The sequence below is a fragment of the Triticum aestivum genome, chromosome 7A (assembly GCF_018294505.1).
Source record: "Triticum aestivum cultivar Chinese Spring chromosome 7A, IWGSC CS RefSeq v2.1, whole genome shotgun sequence".
Lineage (NCBI taxonomy): Eukaryota > Viridiplantae > Streptophyta > Magnoliopsida > Poales > Poaceae > Triticum > Triticum aestivum.
The window spans coordinates 585,570,357-585,580,806 of record NC_057812.1 but is presented as its reverse complement, the minus strand read 5'-3'; positions in this window follow the sequence as shown (position 1 = coordinate 585,580,806).

Genomic DNA, 10,450 nt, shown 5'->3' with positions numbered 1-10,450 from the left:
TAATTAATGCCTAATCCAAATCGCTGCCCACGGATACTTTTATCTTCCTCATGTCTGGCAGTCCGATGGGACCCCCGGAGGTTTTTGCTTCAGCACAAAGGACGACTCGCTTCCCCGCCACTCATCGGAATGGAACCCTCGGCTGCTGCTTCATTTAATGATTTTTTCGTGCTTCAGGCACTCAATATATGTCGTTTTTAGCAAAGGTCATGCCGGATTTTTTCGTGAATTTTGGCATGACTTGTGCTAGAATATGTATGAAATATCGAGTGGCCCAGATTTTCTAGAAAGATAATTAAATGACATTTTGGGTTGACTTTAAGTCTGTCGGGGCTCCATACATGACAGTCAAAAAATCAGTGAGGGAGAGTCTCCACCATATATATGAGAGAAGAAGAATCCCGACTGTTGTCATGAGGGAAGCTTCTTCTTCATTTGAAGGTGCTAGACATTTTGGTGTAATGCACTTTCAAATGAAAGTAGGAGCTTCCATCACCGACGGACGCAAATGTCAGAGAGGAAGAAGAATCCCGACTGTTGTCGTGGGGGTTGCTTCTCCTTCATTCCCGTGTGCTAGACATTGGTGTAGTGCTCTCGGGGATGAAGGGAGGAGCGACCATCACCGACGGTAGAATATATCAGAGAGGGAGTGCCCACCATATACACCACGTGAGATGAGAGTTTTCAACAGAAGTCTGACAGACTGAAAGTCAACCCGTGATGTATATTAATGATCGAATTAAGTTTTTGCAGTACATATATTGAAATTCAGAAGTTTAATCTTTGAATTATGAACACAGGAGATTTCTGATGACGATAGGATCCCGGAGTGTGATTATTGCTACAATGACCGTGGTTTGTGCGACAGGTTTCCTCACCTGCAAAATGATAGGTTTTTCACAATGAAGCTAAACGAGACCTTTGATGTTTGTACGGTACACAACAACAAGCATTTCATCGTAATTAACATCATCACTTGTTCTTCTTTTGTTCAACGTGTAATTTCTATATTTTTTCAATTCAATCAGTACATCCCGTGCCATGCAAGACCATATGTATTGGAGAAGCTCGGTTTCAAAGACTCTGAGAATATGGAGACGGGGAAGGCTCACTTAAGAACTAAACATGGTTATGCATTTCTGGTTAAGCTGTACAATGCGGTCAATCACTCCCATTTTGGTTGCTCTAATTGGGAAGCTCTCTGTAAGGCATATGGATTTGACGAGGGTATGCAAATAACATTTGATATTCGTCCCGAAGATGATTATGATGATAATAGCGACATCTGGGTGGTTGTGGATATGCCTCCAGTTTTGCCTAAATGTGTGTTTGTCAAACTAATTTGTTAAGTTAAGTAATTTATATTGTTAATTTAGAAATATTTTGTGTTCATCCATACTAAACATCTTTATTTATAATTGTCAGCTTATTTCTTATCCTCCAAAAATACTCGGAAGGTTGTAGACAGGACATACTACAGCTATGACTCCGAGCTTAGTTGTGAGGAGAAAGGTTATCTTGTCTCATTCATAGATGATGTTGAGGCCTTTAAAACCAACCACTCTATCCTCCCAAATTTTACTAGATACGTGCCGCTAGTCCATAAATTGCACGATGGTAACATCATTGCCAAAAACTTGGTAAGATTTTGTTAATGATGGTAACTTTATTGCATACATTCTTCTTAAGTAAACTACATTGCTAACCATATATGTTACTATTACGTTTTTCAACAGAGGCTTCCAAAGGAGGTTATGCATTACATGTTGTTTACCGAAGGTTATATTCATATGGTTAGCTTACGACCAACTCCTTCGAAGGCTAAGCATATTGCATACTCGATTTCTTCAAATGACGGAAGGCTCAAAATCAAAGAATGGAGCAAAGTGATGAATGCGCTTGATGATCCACAAGTATAGGGGATCAATTGTAGCTATTTTTGATAAGTAAGAGTGTCGAACCCAACGAGGAGCAGAAGGAAATGACAAGTGTTTTTTAGCAAGGTAATGTCTGCAAGTGCTGAAATTGTAAGTGACACAGTAGTTTGATAGCAAGATAATTTGTAACGAGCAAGTGATGATAATAGTAGAAAAAGTGCAGCAAGGTAGCCCAATCCTTTTGAGTCAAATGACAGGCCAAAATGATTTCTTATGATAAGCAAAGCGTTCTTGAGGGTACACGGGATTTTCATCTAGTCACTTTCACCATGTTGGTTTGATTTGTGTTTGGTACTTCGATAATTATATATGTGGGTGGACCGGTGCTTAGGTGCTGTTCTTACTTGAAGAAACCTCCTACTTATGATTAACCCTCCCACAAGCATCCGCAACTAAGAGAAAAGTATTAAGAATAAATTCTAACCATAGCATTAAACTTTTGGATCCAATCGGTCCCTTACGGAATAGCGCATAAACTGGGGTTTAAGCTTCTGTCACTCTCACAACCCATCATCTAATTGCTACTCCACAATGCATTCCCTTAGTCCCAAATATGGTGAAGTCTCATGTAGTCGACGTCCACATGACACCACTAAGGGAATCACAACATACATACTATCAAAATATAGAACACATATCAATTTCACATGATTACTTGCAACATGATTTCTCCCGTGACCTCAAGAACAAAAGTAACTACTCACAAATGATAATCATGCTCAAGATCAGAGGGGTATTAAATATCATATTGGATCTGAACATATAATCTCACACCAAATAAACCATATAGTAATAACCTACAAGATGTAATCAACACTACTGGTAACCCACAAGCACCAATCTATAGTTCTGGTAACAAGATTGAACACAAGAGATGAACTAGGGTTTGAGATGAGATGGTGCTGTTGAAGATGTTGACGGAGATTGCCCTCCCCAAGATGGGAGACTTGTTTGTGATGATGATGACGATGATTTCCCCCTCCAGGAGGGAAGTTCCCCCGACGGAATCGCTCCGCCGGAGGGAAAAAGTGCTCCTACCCAAGTTCTGCCTCGAGACGGCGACACTCCGTCCCGAAAGTTCTCTCCTTATTGTTTCTAGGTAAAAATGACTTATATACCAGAAGATGGGCACCGGAGGCGGGCCTGGGTGGGCACAACCCACCAAGGCACGCCTGGGCTCCCTGGCGCGCCTAGGTGTGTTGTGCCCACCTGGTGGGCCCCCTATGGTACGTATTTGCTCCAATATTCTTCATATATTCCATAAAAATTCTCAATGAAGTTTCAGCTTGTTTGGAGTTGTGCAGAATAGGTAGCTTGACGTAGCTTTTTCAGGTCCAGATTTCCAGCTGCCGCAATTCTCCCTCTTTGTGTATACCTTGCATATTATGAGAGAAAAGGCATTATAATTACTCCAAAAAGCATTATTATGGATAAAAACTTCACAAATAATAGTAAGAAAACATGATGCAAAATGGACGTATCAAACCCCCCAAGCTTAGACCATGCTTGTCCTCAAGCGAAAACCGAAATCGAAAAACATGTCCGCATGCTTAGAGAGAGAGGTGTCGATAAAAACAAAATAAGGACATAGAAGCATCATGTTCATTATTATAACAACAACAAACTTAAACATAAGACTTTTATCATAGAACTCTTATCATGGACTTCTCATGAATAAGTGATAATTCATCACACTATTGAAGTATAAAGCAAAAACTCTACTAGAAACCAACAAACTATGTTCTCAGTCAACTTTGCAACTACAACGCATCATGTTTTCAGGAAGGGTCACGTGTCGGAGCCTTTAGGCAAGTCCACGTACTCAACCATCATATAGTCTTCCATGATTGCTAACACTCACCGCGTACACATGAGCAAAATGTTTCAACTGGACACATAGAAACATAGGGGCTTGTAGTTTTGCCTCCTAACATATTCACCTCAAGGGTGATGTCAACAATAATAAATCATGATATCTATATTCAACTGGACATATGTGCCTAGATCTTTCCTCACCACATGATGCTTCCAAAGGAGAAAAAATAAAAAGGAATAGAGAGAAAACTTTGACTCTTTGCATAAAAGTAAATACATAAAGTAAAAGATAGGCCCTTCGCAGAGGGAAACAGAGGTTGCCATGCGCTTATTTGTTTGTATGCTCAACCCCTTAATGAAAAAGAACATCACGTTGCATTGCCCCTTGTGATAGCGACCTTTATTATGCAGTCTGTCGCTTTTATTCTTCACCATCACAAGTTCGTGCAATGCTCAATTTTCTCTTACACTAAATGATCTCACACTTTTAGAAGCAATTCTTATTTCCTTATTTCACCGATGACAACTTACTTGAAGGATCTGACTCAACCCTAGGTAGGTATGGTGGACTCTTGAAAATAAGATTTGGGTTTAAGGGTATTTGGATGCACAGGTAGTATCTCTACTTAGTGCGGAATTTTTGGCTAGCAAAGGTAGGGGGCAAGCACCACATGTTAAAGGATCTATGACAATATGACTTCTATGTGAATATAAACAAACATGAACCATTAAGTTGTCTTCCTTGTCCAACGTCAACAATTTTGGCATATAATATGTTGATGAGGGCTCGCAATCACAAAAGATTTCTAGGATAATATATTTATATGTGAATCTTCTCTTCCCTTATTAATTCTTTCATGAGTTGCATCATTGACTAATGCTATGTTTGTCAATCTCTAACAAAATTTCCTACTTATACTTTTCCTTATGTGGTGTCATCACCTACCATAAGATTAGCATATGTTCTTTTCTCATTTATTTCCTTTCTTTCATTTATTTCCTTTCTTTTTATTTGCAACATGAAAATAAAGAAAGAAAAAACTCAAACTAAACTTTATTATATATTGACACGTCTCCAACATATCTATAATTTTTTATTGTTCCATGCTGTTTTATTATCTATCTTGGATGTTTTATAATCATTTTATATCATTTTTTGGTGCTAACCTATTGACATAGTGCCAAGTGCCAGTTGCTGTTTTTCCATGTTTTTTACATCGTAGGAAATCAATATCAAACGAAGTCCATATGCCATGAAACTTTATGATGATTTTTATGGACCAAAAGGAAGAAGTTGGGCCCTGATTGCACCTGGGGGGGAGTCCCGAGGAGGGGACAACCCACCAGGGCGCGCCAGGAGGCCCAAGCGCGCCCTGGTGGGTTGTGCCCACCTCGGGTGCCCCCTGGACCGCCTCTTTGCTCTATAAATACCCCCAAAAATCCCAGAACCCTAGAAGCGTCGACGGAATATTCATCCAGCCGCCGCAGAGTCTAGAACCACTAGATCCAATCTAGACACCGTCTCGGATGGGTTCACCACCTCCATTGGTGCCTCTCCGATGATGCGTGAGTAGTTCTTGTAGACCTTCGGGTCCGTAGTTAGTAGCTAGATGGCTTCATCTCTCTCTCTTGATTCTCAATACAATGGTCTCTTGGAGATCCATATGATGTAACTCTTTTTGCGGTGTGTTTGTTGGGATCCGATGAACTTTGAGTTTATGATCAGTCATATATTTTTATATCCATGAAATTTATTTGAGTTTCTTTGATCTCTTATATGCATGATCTCTTATAGCCTCGTATTTCTTCTCCGATATTTGGGTTTTGTTTGGCCAACTTGATCTATTTATCTTATAATGGGAAGAGGTGCCCGGCAATGGGTTCGATCTTACGATGCCTGATCCCAGTGACAGAAAGGGAACCGACATGTATGTATCGTTGCTACTAAGGATAAAAAGATGGGATCTATATCTACTGCCATAGATAAACATATCTTGTCTACATCATGTCATCATTCTTATTGCATTACTCTGTTTTTCCACGAACTTGATACACTAGATGCATGCTGGATAGCGGTCGATGTGTGGAGTAATAGTAGTAGATGCAGGCAGGAGTCGGTCTACTAATATTGGATGTGATGCCTATGTAATGATCATTGCCTGGATATCATCCTAATTATTTGAGGTTCTATCAATTGCCCAACAGTAATTTGTTCACCCACCGTTTGTTATTTTTCTCAAGAGAAGCCACTAGTGAAACCTACGGCCCCCGGGTCTCTTTCTCATGTTATTTGCCTTTGCGATCTATTTTTATTTGCTTTTATTTTCAGATCTATTAATCCAAAAACCCAAAAATACCTTGCTGCAATTTATTTTATTTTGCGATCTATCTATCAATATTTACAACTTTCTCCTATCAACGCACCAATTTTTGGCATCGTTACCCGAAAGGGATTGACAACCCCTTTAACATGTCGGGTTGCCAGTATTTGTTATTTGTGTGCAGGGGCTGTTTACATTGTGTTGCTTGGTTCTCCTACTGGTTTGATAACCTTAGTTTCATATCCGAGGGAAATACACGCTGCCACTGTGCTGCATCATCCCTTCCTCTTTGGGTAAAATACCGACGTAGCTTCAAGTGACATCAAAAGGAATTTCTGGCACCGTTGTCGGGGAGGATCTTCAACATAACCAGGTTCCTAATCACAAATGTCATCTCCTCGCAATTTACATTATTTGCCATTTGTCTCTCGTTTTCCTCTCCGCCACTTCACAAAAAATTGCCGTTTTATTCGCCTCCCTTTTTTCCCTTCGCCATTTTCTTGCCGGATCTGTTTTTGAGTGCAATCTTGTTGTGTAGTCATCATGACTCAAGAGAACACCAAGTTATGTGATTTCTCAAATACCAACAACAATGATTTTATTGGCACTCCGCTTGCTCCTCCCACCACTAGTGCGGAGACTTGTGATATTAATACTGCTTTGCTGAATCTTGTTATGAAAGACCAATTTTCCGGTACTCCTAATGAGGATGTCACGTCCCATCTTAATACCTTCGTGGAATTATGTGATATGCAAAAGAAAAAAGATGTGGACAATGATGTGGTCAAGATGAAATTATTTCCGTTTTCTTTGCGTGATTCTGCAAAAATTATCGCCCTTAGCACAAACATGGCCGATACATAATTATCGCCCTGAGAAAAATAAATGGCCGATGGAGTGTTGATATCGTCCTTAGAACAAACACTATGCATATTATTTTTCGGCGTGCAAGCTTTGCCGAAAAACAGGAGGGCATGTGTTGACACCTGATTTTGGCAAGATACAGATTGCAATGAAAATGGTCTCGAGTGAATGAGTTTTCAGCATAAAAATATTCACATCACCAAGTGGAACCACTTTGATGTTTCGGTTATATTCATTCGACTTTATCTTACAGACCAAAACTATACTCCGAGTGGCATAGTTCAATGTTCCGAGTGGTTTTTGGCCAATCACGTCTTCAAGATGACCTCGGATGAAGGAGCACTCTTAAGGAATTGTCTTCGTCTCGTCGAGGCAATCGATTTTGATATATAAATCATCTCAATCTGAGTTGATATGCAAAAGTTAGAGGCAATATACTGCAGACTGAACCTCAACGGAAATATGGCGCGAGGTGCCGGACACTTGTCTGATAGGTTGCGCGAGTAATTCGGCCATCAAAACGGCATTGAATCGAAAAACCTTCAACATGGAAAAGTTTCGTCTCGTCGAGCCGATCGATTTTCATATATAATTCGCCTCAATCCGAGATCATAGAGGCCTGGAGAGACAAATCAAGGTCGGGCTATGTTTTCAGTCGGAAATCCGAGTGAAAAGTTTACCATCCGAGTGAAAGTTTACGGTCGAGTGAAAGTTTACTATCCGAGTGAAAGTTTACGGTCGAGTGAAATTTTACGGTCGAGTGGAAGTTTGCTGATCGGATGAACTTATTATTATCCAAGTGGAAATGTAGTCATCCGAGTGAAAACATGATCATCCGAGTGAAATTGTCGTCCAGGTGAAAATATTCGAGTGAAAAGATTACCATCGGGACGAAAACTTGCCGATTGAATAAGATAGTGCCTTCCGAGTGGAAATATAGTCTTCCGAGTGGAAATATAGTCATCCGAGTGGAAATATAGTCATCCGAGTGAAAGATTGTCTTCCGAGTGAAAAAGTCCAATCGGACGATCCGAGTGAAAGTATCTAATATCCGAGTGGATGAGCTCAAGTCCGAGTGAAATTGAACATGTGCTCGAAAGTTTATCAAAATGACCTTGGATGAAGAAGTGTCCAATACAGAAGTTGTGCGTATCATCAAGACAGTAAATTTTGATTTTGGAGTCATCATCATTAGAGATAATATATAGCCTACAAATTCACTACGAGACTCGGATAATCCAGTCTACTGCAAAACTGAGTCTGACTGGAAGATAAAGATAACCTCGAAAAGTATTCAAGATGGCCTTATTTGAAAAAATGATCAACATGAGAGTTGTTCGTATCGTCGAGGCACACAAGTTTGATATTTGGGCCGTCTTGATCGGAGATCATATGCAAGCCCGGCGGCCCGCGCAAGAAGGAAGACAAGGTTTGGGCCAGATTCAGACTGAATCCGAGTTGGAATAGAATTAGGACTCTAGGACGTGAATTGATGTAATTTTTCTTGTAACGAAAGCCTAGACGAATCCTTTACTTGTACGGGAAGTCCAGCCGCCTCTTATATATGTTGGGGGTGACGGCCGATTGAACAACACACAATCGAACAAATCAATATACTACTTTTTCATCTACGTTTTATCTCTCCACCGTTTTTCTCTCTCGTTCTTCGCTGTTCTTCGTGTTTGAGAGCTGCGAATCCCGAGGCTCTAGGGGCGAGCGAATTGACCTAGGGCAGCCCATAGCCACCGCAAACCCTGACAGGGTCCCTCCCGGGTGCGCGGGGTTTCGGGTCTACAAAAGCGCCCGCCGACTGTCTTGCGTATCGCGCTGTCGGTCGGGTCTCCTTCGACGTGAGCTGCGGTGCATCACCCCCGGCGTCGAGGGTACACGTGACGTGTTCGTGTGTCAACACACTTTTTGGCGACTCCGCTGGGGAACGAAGATCAATCATCATCATCCACCATGTCCGATCTTCCCAAGCCATCTGAGGTAAACGCCGATAACATCATTAAGCCCAGTCTTGATGAGATATCAGCCGATCATCGCCAAGTCTATGAGGAGTACAAGAAGGCGCGCGAGGAGAAGGACCTGCAGGAGTTCCTTGCAAAATTCAAGAAAGATCGCCAAGGCAACATCACTCCGATTGAAGAAATCAAGTTCCCTCCTCTTCAAGCCGAGCAGGTTAAACCCTCTATGAGTACTACTTTTTCTCCTGAGCAGTGGGCTGAGACTGAGAGTCGTATTGCTGATGGTAACAATCTAGTCTACCAAACTTTCATAGAAAATACTAATGCTCAGAAGAATATATCTCAATCGACTAGTGGTAATAAGGGTGTAGCTTCTAGTGTGCAAAACCCTAATCTGGCTTTACCTATTGCATCGGCGCCTCCCGTGCCGATGACTTTTTTCCTACCCAAACAAATCAGATTGTGCTACACCCATTAATCCTATTATGAGCATGACAGGTTCGGTGGCAACGCCGAACCAAACTCTACCTACAGCTACAATCACTCGACCACTACCAAATTATGGGTCGACATACATGCCACAATTCCTACCTGCAGCTAGTAACCCTACTCCTCTTATGCCACTGCCACAAGCTTCATCGTCCACTCTAGATGATGGTCTAGCTAATCTTAGAGAAGAGATGGCTAAGATGCTTCGAGAGAATTTTGGAGTTGAGTTACCTCGGAATCGGATTTACCAAAAGCCATACCCCGAGTACTTTGATGCCATCCAGTGCCCTCCGGGATATAAGATTCCAGATTTTGTTAAGTTCAATGGAGAGGGCACAAAAACCACATGGGAGCATGTTAGTCAATACTTAGCACAACTAGGTGAAGCAGGCTCACTAAATGAGTTGAAAGTGCGTTTGTTTCCTTTATCTTTAACTGGTACTGCATTTTCATGGTTTTCTTCTTTACCACATGGTTCCATTCGGGTTTGGTCACAGTTAGAGCAGAAATTTCATGATCACTTTTATAGCGGAGACAATGAACTCAAGTTATCACATCTAACATCGGTTAAATAGAAGCATGATGAATCGGTCTCCGATTACGTCAAGAGATTCAGAGAAACAAAAAACCGGTGTTTTAGTTTGGTGATAACCGAGAGAGACTTGGCAGACCTAGTGCTGAGTGGTTTGAGAACTCCCATTAGAGAAAAGCTAGAAGGTTATGAGTTCTTAAATATCAACCAAGTCTTACAAAGGGCTTTGGCTCAGGGAAGCCGAAGCAAAGATCTCAAAGAAGTGCATAGATACAAAGCTGATCGTCCAAAGATGAATATGGTGGAATATGATAGTGATCACTTTGGACGATGAGGGTGATGTTTTTACTACTGAATTTGTTTGGCCATCTAACGCCAAACCCTTTACTTGCAATGATCTGAAACTGATTCATAAGAATCATGATGAAGAGATGAAGTTTACTTTTAACATTGCTAAGTGTGATAGAATATTTGATGCTTTGCTGCAGGCTAAGATTATTAGAATATCTCATACTTTACCGCCGT